This window comes from Vicugna pacos, chromosome 6, assembly GCF_048564905.1.
Source record: "Vicugna pacos chromosome 6, VicPac4, whole genome shotgun sequence".
NCBI classification, from domain to species: Eukaryota; Metazoa; Chordata; class Mammalia; order Artiodactyla; family Camelidae; genus Vicugna; species Vicugna pacos.
In genome coordinates, this window is record NC_132992.1 from 53,796,746 (window position 1) to 53,815,952 (window position 19,207).

The following is a 19,207-nucleotide window of genomic DNA, read 5'->3' on the forward strand; positions in this document are numbered from 1 at the left end:
TTACTTCTCTAAAAGGTCACCCTGGTTGTTGTGAGCAGAACAGATTGGAGAGGCAAGGGCGGAAGACGAGAGACGAGGTGGGAAGCAGAGAAATGGTGGTGGCCTGGGAGGACTAAGGTACGTGGAGGTGGGAAGCAGAATAGACAGAGTCCAAATATATCATGGAAGTGAAATTGGCAGGACTTGGTGATGTATGGAGTGTGAAGGGTGAGGGCTGAGAGGTGCTGAGAATGGTTCCCAGGTTTCTAGCCTGAGATGTCGGGGAGGTGGTACAGCCACTGATGGAAATGAGGAAGCCTGTTGCAGGAACAGGTTTGGTGGGGAAGATGACTAGTACTTGTGATTTGTTTTTGTAATCATTTCAGTGAAATGCAAATTATTTCAATCCATTGCTATCAGTAATTATTATAATACAATGATAAATGTACATTTTATGAAGAACTGACATAGTTTCATCTGAGATATATATATATATATAAAGTTGTAATATTTAGGAAATCTGGGTGATCCTTGGACTCCCTATGTTTAAAGAATTTCAAGTAATTGGTTGTGAGGCAAAAAATACAATCTGTCATCTGGTAATCAGTCAATTACCCCTTGAGTGTAATTTTGGTATCATTTAAACTTAAGCATAAAGATTACAGCTCTGCACACAAAACAGAAATTTCTCATGACAGAAGTTCTGTAACTAAAACTTCCTGGTCTTAATTATCTATAAAATGAAGAGTTGTCTTGTATTTATATTAAATGATGAATATTCATAGTATCTATATGAAAGTTGAGTGACATAAAGGAACACTTACCTTTCATATGTGCCCAGGAGGCCAGGGTTCAACAAGTGACCACCTGATACAGTATCCCTTCCACAAGCTGTTACTGTGGGTGACTGTTTATTCAACAGCACAGTGGAGCTTTGAGGTGTGAAGAAGAGGAAGGAGGAGGAGGAAGAGAAAAGAAAGAGGAAAATAAAGAAGAAAGGGAGAGAAGGGGAAGGGAGGGAGGGAAGAAGGAAGGAAAGGAGACAGGAAAGGAAAAGGAAAGAAAAGAAAAATAAAGAAAGGAAAAGAGAAAATCCTGATTCTCACTTCTAATAAATCTGAAGCCAATGCATTTGCAAGAAAAACTACCATTTGGAAGAGGTGTCATAAAAATAACAAGAAAGATTCCTTCCCCAAACCCCCATAAAACAAACCTCCCAGCAGTCACCACCTTCCCTAACTACTCTGAAAGTGCCAGAGATGGATGGAGAGTCAGAATATTCCAGACTCAGAGCATAAAGGCTTATAGCTAGCAGACAGGCTGACCAGAACCTAGGACGCAGAGCAGTCCAGATGCTTGGGGAGCTTCCTCCTTTCCAACAGCTGCTCCCCTGACCTACCAAAATTACATCAGCACCTTTGCTTTTTGGAATATCTGAAATATCTCATCAGCTAGATTCTACATGGTCTCTTTAGAGATATAGTATTACTCCATGAACACAGTTGAGAAGGTGAAAAGAAAGATGAACTTGAGAAAAATAGACAAGGCTTTTGCTTATGAGAACTGTATTTAATCTGTCCTGGAAGACAAGCAGATATTTGCCCTGTAGTCAATCATGTGGCCCATATGCTTTTCACTTTCAGTGTGACCAGTAAATAGCTGTGTGATGGAGCAAGTTAATTCACCTTTATGAGCCCCAGGTCCCTCGTTGTAAAATAAAGCGACCGAACTAAATGGTGTCCATGAGATTTCTTCCAGGTCTGCCACTAGATTTTGACTTGCCTCCCTGGGAACGCTGTGTTTCAGCCCCATGGGAATTGGCTAGACTCGGTCTGTGGAGGTCATCCAAACCTGATTTCCACTCAGCTTGTCCTGAGAATTCTACTTTTCCACTGGCCTGGGAACTTCTCTGAAATTTACAACTGGATGAAATACATCCATCAAGGGCAGCTAATTAGCACGAATATAGTTGCCAGCACTAACTTATGAAGGAAGTTCTGTGAGGATAAAGGGAAATGATTCTCCCCAGACACAAAAATATTCCATCAGTTTGGCACACAGTTGGGGATTGGGTGCCAGAACATAGGGCAGAGGGGTTACCAGGGCTTTTTCCAGGAGACAGGTAAGATTCCAAAGAGGAAATGGATGGAAGAGCTTGTGTGTCCTTGTATTTGGGATGAAGTTAGACTCTACCAGTCAGACATGTGCCTGGGCCCGTGAAGGCAGGGCTTCTATAGCCAGCACCTGAGAGCCGTCATCTTCATGCCTAGGGTTGTCACCTCTCCCAGGAAGCCTTGCCCACACCACCAGCCTTTCTCCGGCTGGATCGCTCCAGCTTGCTGAACCCCCGTAGGATCTGGCAAGACAGGGTGAGACACAAACCCAGGCCACTACCACTCGCATCAGCCTCAGCTGTTTTCCAAGGGCTCCTACTGAACATGGGCGACCACAGCTGCTCTGGACCAACATCCACAAGCTGTGTTCCAGACATGGTTGGTTGCAAGCTGGCCCCAGCCTTAGAGAGCTGGGCAGCACACCCCCACTTGCCCTCAAGTTCTGACTTTCCCAGAGACCGTTCCCAAGTAGGAAGTAGTAAATTCTGGGAAAAACAGGATCCGGGCCAGCTGACGTGCCAGAGTTTGCTGATAGAATCAACTTTGCTGCAATGCGCTTTCACATCACCACATTCCAGCGCTGTCATATAATTACTTTAAACACAGAGTGGCATCGAACCACGCCACTGTTTATGTGCCCGAATCAGCGCTCAGAAGAAACTTTTTGATGTTGCCTCGACATTGCATGTGACTTTGGCAGGAAAAATAAGCCCAGTTATTTGCGCTTGATGTGTGACTCAAAGGCTCTGAAATGCTGTGTTGGATCTGGTAGCCTGCCCACAACGGAGCTGTGTTGTCATCCTCAACTGGCCCAGCGTGTAAACCAGCTTCTTGTGGGGGTGGAGCTTTTCTGCCTCGCTTTCCTGCTTTTCTGTCTCTTACAGTGATGCATGGACACATTGTGACCCACCAAGTCCAAGCTGTTGTCCGGATAACACTTCCTTAGCTCCACCAGCACATTCAGATGCGATGTTTCATCCAAAGGACAGACACCCAGCTGATCTTTTAAACTAGGCCTGAAGGTCCCACTGCTCCACCCTGTTGGTAGTTCAGAGATGGGTGGATCATCATGAAAGCACAACAGAGAGGACTGAAGCTACTGGATTAGATGGTATTACTGATGGATTCTTGGATGTCTAAATGAAAGAGCCCCTATACAACTTTGACAAAAAAATTTTGTTAAGTCCTAATTTATGTAATACCAAAACAACGACTTTTAAGAAGAGAGCAAAACACAAAACAGGAACCTTCCTTGCAACTCACAGTAAGTAGGTGACTGTGACTACCCCCACTTTAAGACTGGGAAACAGAGATTCTAACAGGCCTACTCGGGGCAGACAGGCAAAGAAGATGCTAAAGTTAGAATGGAAAAGCTCCCACCTAGGACCAGCTTGTGTAGTCACGGAGGTGTCCAGCATAAATAGGGTAACCATACAATTTATCAGACAAACCAGGACTGCTTTTTCAGAATGAAAAGGAAATTACTAAAATTTAAACATGGACGCATATCTTACACCACTCACAAAAATTAACTTGAAATGGATTCAAGACTTAAATGTAATACCTGAAACCATGAAACTCCTAGAAGAAAACATAGGAACAAAGTCCTTAACATAGGTCTTGGTAATGATTTTTTTTTTTTGGATTTGACACCTAAAGCACAAGCAACCAAGTAAAAAAATAAACAAATGGGACCACACCAAACTAAAAAGCTTCTGCACAGCAAAGGAAACTATCAACAAAATAAAAAGACAACCTAGAAAATGGGAAAAGTGTTTATAAACCATAAATCTGATAAGGTGGTAATATCCAAAACGTAAAAAGAGCCCATACAACTCAATTGCAACATCCCAAATAAGCTAATTTTAAAATGGGTAAAGGACTTGAATAGACATTTCTCCAAAGAAGATATATGAAAGGTTAACAGGTGCATGAAAAGATGCTCAACATCACTAGTCATCAGAGAAATGCAAATTAAAACCACTATGAGATATCACCTCACACCTGCTAGAATGGCCATCATCAAAAAGATAAGACTTAAGGAATGCCAGTGTGGATGTGGAGAAAAGGAAACCCTTGTGCACTGTTGATGCAAATTGTAAATTGGTGCAGCCACTGGGGAAAACAGTATGGAGGATTCTCAAAAAATTAGATAGAACTACCATATATGATTCAGCAATTCCCCTTCTGGGATATATTCAAAGATAACTAAAACACTAACTCAAAAAGATATCTGCACCCCCATGTTCATAGCAACATTATTTACAATAGCCAAGACATGGAAACAACCTAAGTGTCCATCAATGGATGAATGGATAAAGAAGTTGGAGTACAGACACACACATACCATATATATATATATATGTGTGTGTGTGTGTGTGTTATATATATGTTATATATTTAGCTATATATATGTGTGTAAATTGAAGAAATCCAAATATATTTGACAACATGGAAGGACCTTGAAGGCATTATGTTAAAGAGAAAGACAAACACTGTATGATCTCACTTATATGTGGAATCTGAAGAAAACAACAAAAATACCAAGTCAAACTCATAGAAAAGAGAGATCAGATTTATGGTTACTAGAGGTGGAGGAGAGAGGAGGAACTGGAGGAAGGTGGTCAAAAGATACAAAGTTCCAGTTATAAGATAAAGTACTGAGAATGTAATGGACAACATAATGACTATAGCTTCCACTGCTGCATGTTACATGGAAAAGTTTTTACAAGAAGATCCTGAGTTCTCATGGAAAAAGAAACTTTCCCCCTTTGTTCGTTTCTTCCTTCTTTTCTTTTTATCGTAGCTAGGTGAGAAGACGGATATTAACTGAACGTATTGGGGCAATTATTTCACAATATATGTAAATCAAACCGTCACGTTGTACACCTTAAACTTATCCAGTGATGTATGTTAATTATTTCTCAATAAAACTGGAAAAAAATTTAAACAAGAATAACAGGCATAACCTGGGACTTTCTGGCAAACCAAAATGCACATCCAAGTCATTCTCCTGCAGCCTCTATCAGTGGTACCACATCTAGGTGAACCATGAAGCCAGTGAAGCATAAGCTTCAGGTTCCTCACTTGCAGCATGAATGCCAGGAAGGGACCGGACTTGCAGAGTGTTGTAGGTGTGGAGGGAAAGCCAGACCACAATCAGGAAGCATCTCTATGTAAGCTGGTAACTACCCTAAAGAGATTTTAAGTCCCGAATCTCCAAAGCTTCAGTTACCTGTTGTCATCCCTTTCCTAAATAATTCTTCATTTTTGTACTCAATTTTGCATGCGTAATTTCTTTTTCTTAAAAGATATCCCCCTTTCCACACCCTGACCCCTGCCCAAGTTGTCTAAGCCTCAGGTCCCATACCTTGTGCTAAGGACACCTGCTTAGGTGGGGCAGTCTGGGGAGAGAAGTAGGGGTCAGCATCACCCCACAGGGTGCAAATCAGGCTATTTCTTACCCCTACTCTCATTCCTGACTTTTAATATTGCTGCCTTCCTCAAAGCAAGATGAATTTGTAGGGTGAGGGTGTATGGGTATATTATCCCATGGTGGAATCTGCCTGAATCATTCTCCTTAGAACTAACTTCATTCTATTCTCCTTTTCTCTGTACTGAATTGTGAGCTCCTGGAGAGCAAGGTCCATGTCTCACTTGGAAGGATTGTCATCTCCTACGCTCATATCAGGCATTAAAGAGGCAACTTATGAATGGTTGTTCAAGCAGCCAAAAAAAAAACAAAAACAAAACATCTACTCCTCAGTGGTTCTCCAAGGCTTGGGGAAGAGTGAGGGAGCATGATGGGAAAAAGTACATGAATTTTGAGAAGTTTTAAATCTCCCTCAGTTCCAGTTTTTTCTTTGTAAATAGGAATAAGAAGATCCAACTTGCCAAATTATCAAGATTAGAAATAATGTGAGAAGCCAGTACAGTGCCTTTCACCTAGGAGGCTCTCAGTAAATGGAAGCTGTTATTGATTATGTACTAAGACCTGGAAAATAATGACTCTATTTTGTGTCTGTTTGCCAAACAGAGTAGAGTTGTGAGATTTCTCTTATTGAGAGAAAATAAAAGTTACTGAGTAACATTATTTGAACTTGTAATTGGAGAAGTCTAGAGGGAAAATGAGAGAAGCTGCAGCATATTACAGGCTGTATGAATGTTTCTTTACTTATCAACATCAGGCTGGGGACGGGGGTTTTCTGCCCAGTGAATGTAGTGGCAGTCACATCTTCGCAATGAAAGATTTTAAAGCATATTCCTCTGCAAATCATTCACTCTGTTCTCAGGATTGTCAGTCTTCTCTGCTATTCTTTCCTGATGTCAGATTAAGAAGATAAACAACTCTGAACCATACCAAAGGGAGATATTAAAGAAATTTGATATGTAATGATTTATCTTAAGTCAAATGACTAGCTTTAGTTACTCAAAATACATGCATATATCTACCATGTGATAATGCTCTTGATCCATAATCTCCTCTGTTTTTTCCTCAGTGTAACGAATGCCAGAATCTTTGCATTAAATGTAAACTGAACAAAATTGCTAGTTAATTAGCTCTAATGATCTGGCAGCCTGAACACAAAATGGTCTTTTTATTTTCAGCCCCTCCAGTGATTTCCAGCAAATGAAGAGTCTGAAATGCTTTGGCTGTCTGGAGAATCTGTAGCTGAAATTCAGGTGAGTCCCCTGTGAAAAAAAGAGAGTCCTCTTCAAGAGGGTGTTACAGCCCGGTGAACAATTTATAAAGCTCTGAAGAGGCGGCCCAGGGCTCGAGGACAGAAATCTATAAAGACCTGACTTGATGCCTGTTCTTGAGTGAGTCATATGCCCTTGTTCCCTTGTAACTTCCCTAGTTGTAAAAAAAAAAAAAAAATTACAAGATATTATCATGAGATCTATTTAGATACATGGTGCAGTGACTGAAGACACTGGCTCTGAAGTCATAAAGACCTGGGCTTGAATCCTAACTGCTGCTTATTAACTCTCACTTTGAGCAGAGAACCTCTTTACGTCTAACTTTCTTCATTTGTAAAATTGGGGTAATTATTGTTCCTATCTCATAGGGTCATTGTGAAGATTCAATAAGGTGCCTGGAACATCACAATAATGCAATAATTAACTATTCTTTGTAAAGTACTCTAAGCTTCTTGTAGAAGAAAAACCCACACAGTACAAAATCCAAGTTATTCAACTGGCAGATAGGTTTGGGAGGGCATTTTCAGTTTTAAGTAGATTTTAAATAGGCTTCCACTTTAAATAAGCACTGAAAGCCAAATTAGCTCATATTTTGTGTGTGAAATTCACACCATTTCTGGTTATTTTTTATATGCCTGCAGAATTACAACCATCAGGATTAGGAAAGTATCACATTTATCTGCACAATAACATTGCTCCCTCTCTCTTGATAACTTTCCTGTGAAATATTAGATGAAGTAAAAAGGAGAATTATTAACTTACCAAGCTCTGGATTGTCAATCTTCACTATTCTTTGAGATTCTCACCCACATTCGTTTTCTTCAATAATGTAAACTGCAAATTAATCATCTTAGCTTCTTAGGTATATGTTTATGAATGAGACCTAGAAAGAAGTTTTATAACTGAAAAATAAATAATTGAAAGATAGGGTTTTCCTTGGTTTGAACTGTTACGTACAGGGGTGAAGACACTTCAGAAGGTCTAGTCAGATGGGACATCCTGGAGCACAGATGACTGAAGAGCTAGAAAGACAGCCCAGGGGAGGATGGAAATCAAGAAAAAGCAGGAGTGGAAGAGGGAAGGGCAAAAAGAGGCTGCTGGCCAAGACAGGACGTGGCAGATGGGCATTTAGGGTCCAGGTTTGCAGAAGATCAGTCCATGCAGGTGTGTGTGGCCATCTCCACTGGTGACATCAGTGCACAGAAGTAACTGGTCAGCTCTTCTGCTCACCGTGCCCTCTCTTCTGTGGCTGACGTCACTCAATCCCACTTCCCTCCTCCACTCATGGCTCCATGCCTTACCCAATTGGAAAGCTGGAGCACTGGGGTTGTTTACTGTCAAAGTCACAGAATAGTGAATATTTGAGCCGAAAGACAGATGTGCGCCTATTTCCAGGAATACACCCTGATTATCATATTCTTCACAGCCTCTGAATGCTACTTTTGATAAAGAGATCATCTCATGATTGCATAACAATAGGCATTCTTTTTAATCAGCCTTATTGAAATCTAATTGACATATCATAAATTCTATTTTAAATCTACAGTTTAATGACTTTTTAATAAATTCACTGAGTTATGTAATCATCACAATCCAGTTTGAGAACATTTCCAACATCCTCAGAAAGATCTCATTCCTGTTTTCGATTAATCCCCATTTCTACCTCCAATACCAGGTGACCACCAATTTTCTGTCTCTGTAGATGTTCCTTCGTTAGACATGTATGTGAAATTAGCCAGTGTGTCTTCTGCATCTGGCTTCTTTCACTTGCCATAATGTTTCTGCATTTCCTCCTTGTTCGTAGCACACATCAGTAGTTTGTTCCTTTTTATGCTGAATAGTATTCCATTGTCCATACACAACTGATAGACATCTGAATTGTTTCCAGTCTTATGCTATTATAAATTATGCTGCTGTGAACATTCACATATATGTCTGTGATACATGTTTTCATTTCTCTTAGGTAGATTCCTAAGAGCAAAATTGCTGGATAAGATGGTAGGTTTCACTTCTTAAGAAACTGCCAAAGAATTTTTCAAAGTGAACAAATATATTTTACATTCCCACCAGCAATACAAGAGGGTTCCAGTTTCTCCACAGCCTTGCCAACACTTACTGTTGTTTGTCTTTTTAATTTTACCCATCCAGGAGGATCAAAGCATCCTAAAATGACCAGAATTCACTTATCAGCTTGAGACAGTTGACATCTGTACAAGCAGAAAAGGAATGCTTATTTGCTATTTTCTTGTTTTGGCCAAGCTATTCAGTAAGTTAAACATATGCACATACTCCAGCACTTGATGTGGGCAGGCACTGGTAGAGGCTTGGTGCTCACCGTCTCCTACTTCTGGCCAATAAACCAGCTGTTTCTCCTATACAACTCTTCTTCTTCAGCAAATTGAAGCACATCCCTTTATGGTAAGCCCCTCATAGCCCACTGGTGTTATTTCAAAGAAAACAAGCAAACAGCAAATTCCAGGAGGTCATTTATTCTTGATTTTCTTCCCCAAATGATGGGAATTGAGTGACAAATAATGCAAGCAGAGAAGAAGAGGACAAAACAAAGAGCCCAACATTTGTCAACTGCCCATGTACAGGATATGGGAGAGGCATTTTCATATTTTTCATATTATGAAATTCTCATAATCCTTGAGATAAATTTATAATCACCATTTCACAGGTGAAGAAGTGAAAGCTCAGAGAGGTTAGATAAATTGTGTAAGGTCACACAGTAAGCGCAGCTGGGATTCCAGCCCAGGTCACCTACTTCCAAGCCAATTTTATTTCACTCTGCCAACTGAGAAGAAATAAACAAAGGGAGCAAACTGTAAGAAACAAAGAGAAAAAAGTTCATGTAAATGTTAACGAGTGAAAAATATAACAATGACAATTACAGTGGTCAATTATGATACCTAAATTATACAGCCAACAATTATCTTGTGGTGCAGGATTTCTGTTATTCCCACACTTTGGTTCCCATGCATATACAGAGTTCAAACCTGGGCGACTAGGAGTCAAACTCGAGGCCTCAGAAAGGATGCGGAGGAGTGGTATTCTTGCTTAGTCGATTTTCCCCCAGCTGAGAAAAGATTGTTCATTCTGAACACTTGCCCAGATAGCACAGAGAAAGTCCAGAGATGTTTTTAACCACCCAGGGTGAGAAACTGAGAATTCTAGAATTAAATTGGTACATTTTTTGAGTAAGAGTTCTGTTTCCCTCGGGTACGTGGACTCTTTACTGATGTCATTGCCACCCACCACCACCTGGCATCTCCGCGTGGTGGCGGTCACAGCTGTAGGTAAATGGAGTGGAGCATTTAGAAGAACGTACAGAGTACTTGGAGGAACTGTCTCAAAGAAACACACTTACAGATTCTACAGTGGAGTTCTCCTTAATCTCCATCTTTAAGAATATTTGATTTTATGTGTCTCTTACTCTGGTTTTTCCCATAAATGTTTATATGGTCATCATGAAAGGAAAAGTGGTAACCCATCTTTAGGATGCCTTGTTTCAAGGGAAATGGTACTGCCTCCCTTTAGTTCTTCTGTTCCTTAGAGCATCATGTTAGGGGCTGTCCATGCTTATGGTGGGAATGTGGTAGGAGGGACCGGGGATGAGAGACGAGAATATGAGTAATAGTCTCTGAAATTACTTTTTCTCTAACAGCCAACACAAACTCTAGGATTTGGGGATTATTTGGATTTTTACCAATTAAGTCTTCACATTTTCAGGCTTTAAAGGAAATCCTGACTCTGGCAGTGACTTGTTCCTCAGCTCATATCCTGTACTTAGTAGCTCTTATCTTTGAATGGGAATAGAAAGACCAGTTTACACCACAGGATCCCTGAGTGAGGAAAAACCAGCAAAAGTGATTACAAGGGGCTTTGCCAGAACAAATGTCTATTGATGTACCTAATAAAAGCAGTAATAGTTATGGCATAGATGAATACCCTTCCCAAACTTTCATCCAAAAAAATGTTAACAGGTGCTCTGTGGGGGGAAAAAACCCAACTCCACAATCAAGTACATTTGGGGAACATGGAGTGAAATTTGTGCAGCACCAAAAGGACTTGAATATATTAAATGTGCATTATCAGCCTCCAAGACGGGGATGCTGTACAGGGATTTCCTGACCTGCTTGAAAAGGAGAACTTTCAATCACAAGAAAATTTTATAAAACATTTTGGGAAAAGATGATACAGAAAATTTGCAGTTGCTTTAGGAGTATAGTTTCTTGTCTTAGCCCAAGTTCACATACCCAGGCAACTCTTTGCATTTTATCCACATTCTGTCTGATATCTCCAATAAGGACCCAGACTAGTAAACCACAGAGCATAGAAAGATATGGAGAGAGGAATGATAGCTATGACCCTTTCTAACTCTGGATTATTTTCTAAAACCCCAGAGAGCCAGCCTGATTGAGGCCCTGGTTTCATGGTGAAGGGAAAATTCTTCATTTAAAAAACAAAACTGAAAACAAACTAGCAAAAACTGACTTGTATAATAACTACATGCAGAGTTTGAGCCTCGATTCTAACAAACCAACTGTAAGAAGACATTTGGGGGAGAAGTGGAAAGTTTGAAGGCTAAGGAATTATTACTCATTTTGTTAGGTATGTGATGGTATCTGAGTATACAAGGACGTATACTCAAGTGCTGAGTATGAAATACCATGACATTTAGGATTTGCTTTAAAATGCTTCAAAAATACAGGAGCAAATATGGAAAAATATTAGTAAGTGTTCCATCTAAGTAGTGGGATACATGGAGGTTTTGTTTACAATATTTTTCTGGAGGCTTGAATTTTTTGATGAGGAAAAGTTTTTTGAAATGCAGATTTATCAGTCCCGGATCCACTAACTCAAACTCTCTGGAGATTGAACCTGAAAGTCTGCTACCATTTCCTTTTTCCTCTTACTCTCTCTCTTTTTTAAATCATATGTAGTATCAGGATTTTTAGTTGGAAAATTGAGATATTAGCTTCCCCTGTTGTAGCCTTTGCACTTTGTCCTGTCCTTCACAGCTTTTTTAAAGAGCTTACAAAACAGTGTGATAGATGTATGAGGTAGTTTTAATGTAGACGAAACCCTATTGCCCAGATATGTAGTTGAGGCTACTGATGCTAACTCAACGCTCAACCATCTCATTAAACAAGTAAGTTTAACATGACTTGTTTTTACTGATTAGTTTTGATGTTTACTGCTTGTAATACAAACACGGTTGCACATCCTTGAATTAAAGATGAAAAAGTAAATAATCATCTGCCATAATTAGAAGGGAATGACAAACATATAATGAATAAGGAATATTCTATTTGCAAATAGAATATTTGTAAAGCCAACAACAGAAATAATAACCCTAATCAATTCCTAACATGTGTACCTGAAAATAAGTTCCTTAGAAAGAATGGCTACTCTACGTGATTAGCATAATAAAGTTATGTATTATATACTTCACATCCTAAATGATTGTCAACCTTTCAAAGTGACATTTTGATAGCTCTTTTAAAAGAACACAGTGATGAGCACAGAAATTCAGTACACAGAGTCCATGCTATTCATCCATATCATCTTCTACTTTCAAAAAAACCATATTGTCATACTTTCTAAATGTTATGGCAGAAGGTTTACAGAACGTGCCTGAACGTCATGCTGTGGTGCATATGGTCTGTAGAAAGTAGATCACTGGCATGATTAGCATGTCCTGAGTCATAACGCCATTTAATACAGGTTTGTGAGCTGCTTTCATTTTTCTAAAATACATAGAAATAGACACACAACTTTTTTTTTAACACTTATCTGTTACCATCTAAAATCATGTGACATACCACAAGTAGTATTCTTAATACACCATGGGAAACACCATCCCAATTTAAAAGCAGCAGGACTATATCAGATCCTTTGCCGATAGGAAAGAAATGGAAATATTATTCCTAAAGAAGAAGAAGTATGTCGTAATTATATCTGTATGACTTGTCTCTAGCGCAGTGCCTAAAACATAATAGGTAGGCGATGCATGTCAGCTTGAGTAAATGAATGAATGCTTGTCATATCTCCACATTATCTCTATCCTCTATTCTCAAAACCAATTATTTGTCAAGGTAAAGGCTTTAATCAGAGCTCTTTGCCCAGGAAAATTAAATTGCTGAGCCTGGCCTCTTTGTTGGAAATGTAAAACTCATGAAATTCAAATACTCTGGGGAAATTCAAACACATTTTCATTTACCAATGCATATAATAGAGGCAAAAATAAATTTAGATAAATCTATTTAAATACACGGCTATTAGCTTTTGACATTTCCTAAAACACTGGAAAAGGAGGCAGAAAGTTCTCTCTCATAGATTTGGAGGCAGCTGAGTATAACGAACAATGACGACACAAAGGGGCTTGAATCCTGGCTCTGCTACCAGTTAGCTAAATGTAACCTGATCAAGTCACATAATCTCTCGCAGCCTCAGTGCTCTCATTTACAAAATGAAAAGGTGAGATTAAATCATTTATAAATTTATTTCCAGCTCTAAAATTGTATTTTCCAAGTCTTCTTCTCCCAGAGACTCCTGAGCAGTGCTTGGTGCAGGTCTATTTCAGTCCTGAGTAAGCAGTTTCTGGCATGGTCCAGTGTGTGAACCCGAGACATTCTGAATTACGTGAGCCCAGGTACTGGCGAACAAAATCATTGGCATGTAAATAAAGGCTCTTGATTGTTCAATTTTTAAACAAGTACATTTGGAAAACAATTTAAAATGCTCTCATTTCCTTTAATATTTTAACTAATATTTTATCTCAAGGCAGCATATTTAGCTGTTAAGAACATATTCTCTGTAGTCAGATTTTTGGGGTTTGAATCCTGGCTTTAGAACTTGGACAAGAATAGATATGCTAACTCACCTTATTGTGGTAGTCATTTCAAAATATACATGTGTATCAAATCATCACACCGTACACTGTAAACTTATACAAGGCTCTATGTCAGTTACATCTCAACAAAACTGGGAAAAAAGATCTTAGGACAAGGGACTTCTCCATGATTCAATTACCTCATATTCTTTAAGTGATTACAAAAGAAAAGAAAGGAAAAGAAAAGAAAAGAAAAGAACGAAAGAAATGCTATCTACTTCACAGGTTTGTGGGAGTTATAAGAATTAAATGAAAAAAAAAAGAACTTGCAAAGCACTTAGGAGAATGCCTGTCATGTAGTCATCACTTAATAAAGCAGCTATGATTGGTCTTTCCCAAATATCTTTTATCTAGGAAACAAATTTCCTACTAAAAAACACAATAAAAGAGTTCATTTGGTATATACCCACCCCTTCACTCTGACCTACTTACGTTCACATCTGTAGAGTAAGTGAGGAAGGCAGGCGGGATCATTGCCTGACTGCTCCTGCCCCCACTCCGACCCTAGGGCTCTATTTCTCTCTGCAACTAACTAAATCACATTGGTCAATTCATTAATTTGCCTCAGGTTGACTATTTATCTGTCTGGCTATGTGCTATTGGCCCATTCTGGGCAGCTCTGGAGAAGTTGCCACGTGAAAAGCTGACTTGTGTTAAAAATGATGGTTCAGGAAGTCCCTGTCCTGTTTTTGTGAGGCGAGTGGGATAATGCCTGTGGTTTAAATGCTGCACAATGCCGTTCAAATGCCGCTTATTATACTTAGGGTCCAATTTGAAGATAAAATCTAGAGGGAAAAGGCCATAATGTGGGATGTGACCTCTGGAAGGTCTCTCATTATTACAAGGTACAGTGCTCATTTCCTGTGGGTCATGGAGTGGTTGTTTCTATGTCCTGATTCTGCACGATGAGAGGAATGACCTGAGGGGAGAGAGGCAAGACCCACCCTCTAAGAGGGCTGAGAAAGGAAGGACCGAGGCAACTGGAGGGAAGACAAGGCCAGATTCATTTGGAACTATTTCCTTACATTCCTCAGCATTTTAAGTAAACAGTAATTGTATTTTCCATTTAGAAAAGAAAACTTTTTTTCTTTAAAATAACTGGCAGGAAATTTGATTTGTATGAATAGTTCTCCTACTGAAGGGAAAAAAGAAACATTGGAAAGAACAACCATTAAGGCGAAACCCTTTAAAAACTGATTTTATTTTATAATTGACATGTCCCCATTTAGTAGGTAAATAGGAATGATGTTAAATGTATGTGTCATTTCTTTATTTTAGAAACACATTTTTGCAATTTTGGGGAGGGGGAAGCATAATACATAAGAGTGATACCACTGGCCAGAAATAGTTGCTGGGGGAAAAAACTGACATCAAGCAAATGGCATGTCATCAGCACAGAAGACTACAGTTAGCAACAACATTCTGCCCTACCAGACACACTTGCAATGCCCTATGTCTAAAAACAAGCTTCAAGGGAGTGGAGAACAAGGAAAACATTTTTTTCTTGTTAATTAGCATATCAAGTCACAAAGCTAAAGGGATTTTTTTTTAAGTAGGAATGACAAATAATGGGGACAATCTCAAAAACTGAGGATAAAGATAAAATTCACAAGTTCATATCGTTATAGCTTCATGAAGGTAATCCACAAATCCATCTAAAACCATTTTTAACTCCAATTTAACTCATCTCTCCCCAAATCCCCCAAAGGATTTTAATGGCTGGCTTTTCTTGAAACTCAAGGACTTTGAGTTCTCCAGGTTGCAAAGAGTAATAGGGAAATCTTTGATTTGAGAAAGAGATAGTTTGCCAGATTCTTTCCATGGGTTTTGAGCGAGATAGGATAGCGTGGTGCCCAGTCCTCAACGTCAGTGGGAACAGTAGGGTCCCTACCACCCGTTCAGACTGGGAGCCTCCAGCTGTGGGTGGTTCTGCATTGTTGGGATTCCTCCTGGGACTGACAGTCACTCTGGGAGCCACAGCTGACAGAGGAGTCTCCTGTCACATGCTACGTTTTACAACTCAGCTCTAGCAATGATAAACAAAACCAGAGAGACTAAAGGCAGAGGTGATTCCAGGGACTGCCATCAGTTCCCCACATGTCCCGTTAATAGTCCAACTCTCTCCTTTATGCTGTGTCCATGGCTCAAATGAAGTAACTGGAAACTTGAAGGGGAAAAGCTAAGTGGCTGATAGAATGCAGAGGGAGTGGCACTTTACCTGGGGGCTCTGGTCATTCCTCCTTCAGTTTATCAATTTAAAACCCAGGCAGACTTAAGCTACTGGAGTGGAAGGGGTGCTATTAAGCAATGCCCTGTTGATGCCTTCTTGCCAAATGATATATAATTCTTTATAAATTCATATAATTCTTTATAATTATTTTTAAATAGATCTACCCACTGGAAACAGGGCTGAGAATTTTGTTTCCAGTCCTTCCTGTCCCTCATACAAATCTGGGTTTGCATCCCTTTGAGTGGGCAAGATCTTGGGTACTACTTGAAGTTTTCTGATACCAAAACTTGCTGTCTGAAAATCAAACACTGCTAAGAAAGTGGACACTGCAGGTGTCAGGTTTTTAAAATTTTATTAAATGTAGGTGTTGACATTATTTTCATGTGACTTTTCCTACTTTGCTTAAAAAAATTATTTAGAAACTCCAGTACTAAAAAGTGCTATTTAAATTTGGGTATGCTATCTGTGCCCTGTTTTCCTTATTTGGAAAATAGGATTTATGATGGCACCTGTCTCATAGGGTGACTTATGATTAAGTAAAATAGTAAACTTAAAACACTTGGCACAGCACCTGCGACACAGTAGTCAATAAAAAAAATCAACTGTCGTTATTATCTTGAATGCACTGCATTCCTACAAACCACTCTTTTGAAGTCACTTGTCATTCACAGAACAAAATAGTATCTTTCCATGCAGCCTTGTACTTATCTATCCAAAGCCCTCAGAGGGTCACTGCAGTAAGGATGAAATATATAAACGTTTATTAGGCAGCATTAAAAGAGGAAAGCTATGACGTGGGAAGAAGTAAAAACTGGGATATTTATATATTCTGTTCAGTCTATATTCCATTTTCTCAGAGCAGCCCATTAGCATATGTATGAAAATATTAAATAAGACTCTGATTCACTTACACACTATTAGATACATGTGGAAGTTTCTGGGGACTTTGTGTTGTGATGTTTCTGGGGATGTGTTATTCGTGCTATTCACTAAGACTAACAGGCTCTGTTGCTTTGTCTTATGTTGAATGGCTTTGTGAAAATTAATAAACAGAAACCTCAATTAAAATAGACTCAAGCTAAGATGCCCTACAAAGATAGCAGAGCCCAACAGGAAGAAAAAAAGACGTCCTTTTCTTGCTTGGCAAGAGCTCAGCCAATGAAAAGCTACTAAGCTTTGAACTCTCAGTTCCTTCAAAGGACTCTGCTGTAACCCTCCCAACTTCCTTTGCCCCTTTATAAAAGAGATCCCATTTCTCTGTTGTGTGGGACAGGCAAGTGGCTTGCTATGGTTGCAGATTCCAAATTGCTATTCTTTGCTGGTCCTGAGTAAACCCATTTTTGCTGGAGAAATAACTGGCAATCTGTTTAAGGTCAGCAGCTTTGTACTGACTAAATAAATAATCACAGTTTTTCACTCCATTCATATCACAGAAAAATAAAAATAGGCAACCCTTCCCGAATTTGATTTGGAGGCACTGATGTCAGTGTCCTTGCTGTTATAAAAAGATTACCTACGCGTCTTAACTCATCTCCACCCCTCACACACATATTTATTCATTGGAAGGGGATGGTAGGGTAGCAGTACCTGAAGTATTTTGGTGCTTTCAAATTAAACTTTTTAATGTATTTCTAACCTGGCCCCTTCATTTATTTTTTAAAATTTTAAAAATTGAAATATAGTTGATTTACAATGTTGTGTTAGTTTCTTGTGTGCAGCATAGTGATTCAGTTATACATATGTATGTTCTTTTTCATTATAAGTTATTACAAGTCATTGAATATAGTTTCCTGGGCTATGCCTTAGGACCTTGTTGTTTATATATTTTATATATAGTAGTTTGTTTCTGCTATTCCCAAACTCCTAATTTAACCCTCCTCCTTCTTTCCCCTCTGGTAACCATAAGTTTGTTTTCTATGTCTGCGAGTCTGTTTCTGTTTTGTAAATAAGTTCACTTGTATCATTTTTTTTCTTTTTCAGATTTCACATATAACTGATACGGTATTTGTCTGTCTCTTTCTGACTTACTTCACTTAGTATGTTAATCTCTAGGTCCATCTATGTTGCTGCAAATGGCATTATTTCATTCTTTTTAATGGCTGAGTAGTATTCCATTATATACATATACTACAACTTCTTTATCCAGTCATCTGTTGATGGACATTTTGGTTCTCTGGCCTCTTCATTTAAATCTTACTTTAGCATCAGCATTAACAGAGCAACTACCCATATAGTCACAAAAGGGTGTAAGAATCATTTGGGGAGTTTGTTGCTTTTGTTTTTTTTTTTTTGAGATCCCTAGCCCTGTCATCAGCTCTTAAATGGTTCTGCTATATTTACAAATTTGGAAACCACTATCTAAAAAAATCACCTAATAAGTCTAAGTGAAAATCAGGCAATATTTGTAAAAGGTGCTTAATAATGTCTTTTTATAGCTGTTCTTCTTGGGTTTTTGCTTTCACGAGAATTTGAATATAGTTAAAAATACATATATATTCTTTATTATAAATGCTAGTTATATGAAAAATAATGGAAGGAAGTACAGAGATAAGGAAGTTTCCCCTTGTTCAACTCAAACCACTCTGTGCCCAAGGGTATCTCATCAGAATGTTTTATTGGCGAGGAATTAAATAACTGATTAACTGCTCTAGTAAAATCCCTCCAAGATGCTTCTAAATATCTCAAAAGGCTATAGAGTGAATAGTTAAAGGCAGGGAGGGGGAAGGCTCAAACAGAAACAAAATATATATAAAGGAATATCAGTAGATATAGAACATTGATCATTATATCATATGTTTATACTTTAAATATAAACATTAGGTGAACTAGCTGGTGTATGATTGTCCCATTCAAATCAACCAAAAATCTTCTTAAGGGATTGATCCCTTCTTATCACCACCTGGGATACCTGTCCAAGAACCATCTCAAAACATGTTAATCCTCTCCCCTTCTCTCTCAGTGCCTTTTCCCTTTTCTCCACCTCACTCTCAAGGTACCTGTGTGCTCGCGCACAAACACACACACCCTCCCTACACATAATTTATAGGATTCATGCATTTCAAGAAAGTATCAGACACTTCTAGATGTTGGGGCCACGGCAGTTAATAGAGGTTAGGTCCTTGCTCACATGAAGCTTAAATTCTAAAGGAAGAGACAATTGACAGACAAGTGAACATATTCATAAATAATTTCAGATAGTGAAAATAATATAAAAAACTGAGTGATGTGATCATAAAATATTTTATACTCATTTGTATATTCAGTCAGTATGTATATAAAATGATC

The 19,207-nt window shown here is 38.8% G+C and overlaps 1 protein-coding gene across 7 annotated transcripts in view; it reads left to right on the forward strand.

Moving 5' to 3' along the window:
- The window catches only part of FRMD6 (FERM domain containing 6), a 212,127-nt gene that overhangs the window by 120,055 nt on the left and 72,865 nt on the right, over positions 1–19,207 (forward strand). For 5 of the 7 annotated variants that reach the window (XM_072963052.1, XM_031679042.2, XM_031679040.2 and 2 more), the window contains one exon: positions 6,702–6,776. The gene's annotated coding sequence lies outside the window, so the exon portion shown is untranslated. Of the gene's footprint in view, positions 1–15; positions 118–6,701; positions 6,777–19,207 lie in introns of all 7 variants that reach the window. The other 2 variants (XM_072963054.1, XM_072963053.1) reach the window with 1 other exon arrangement.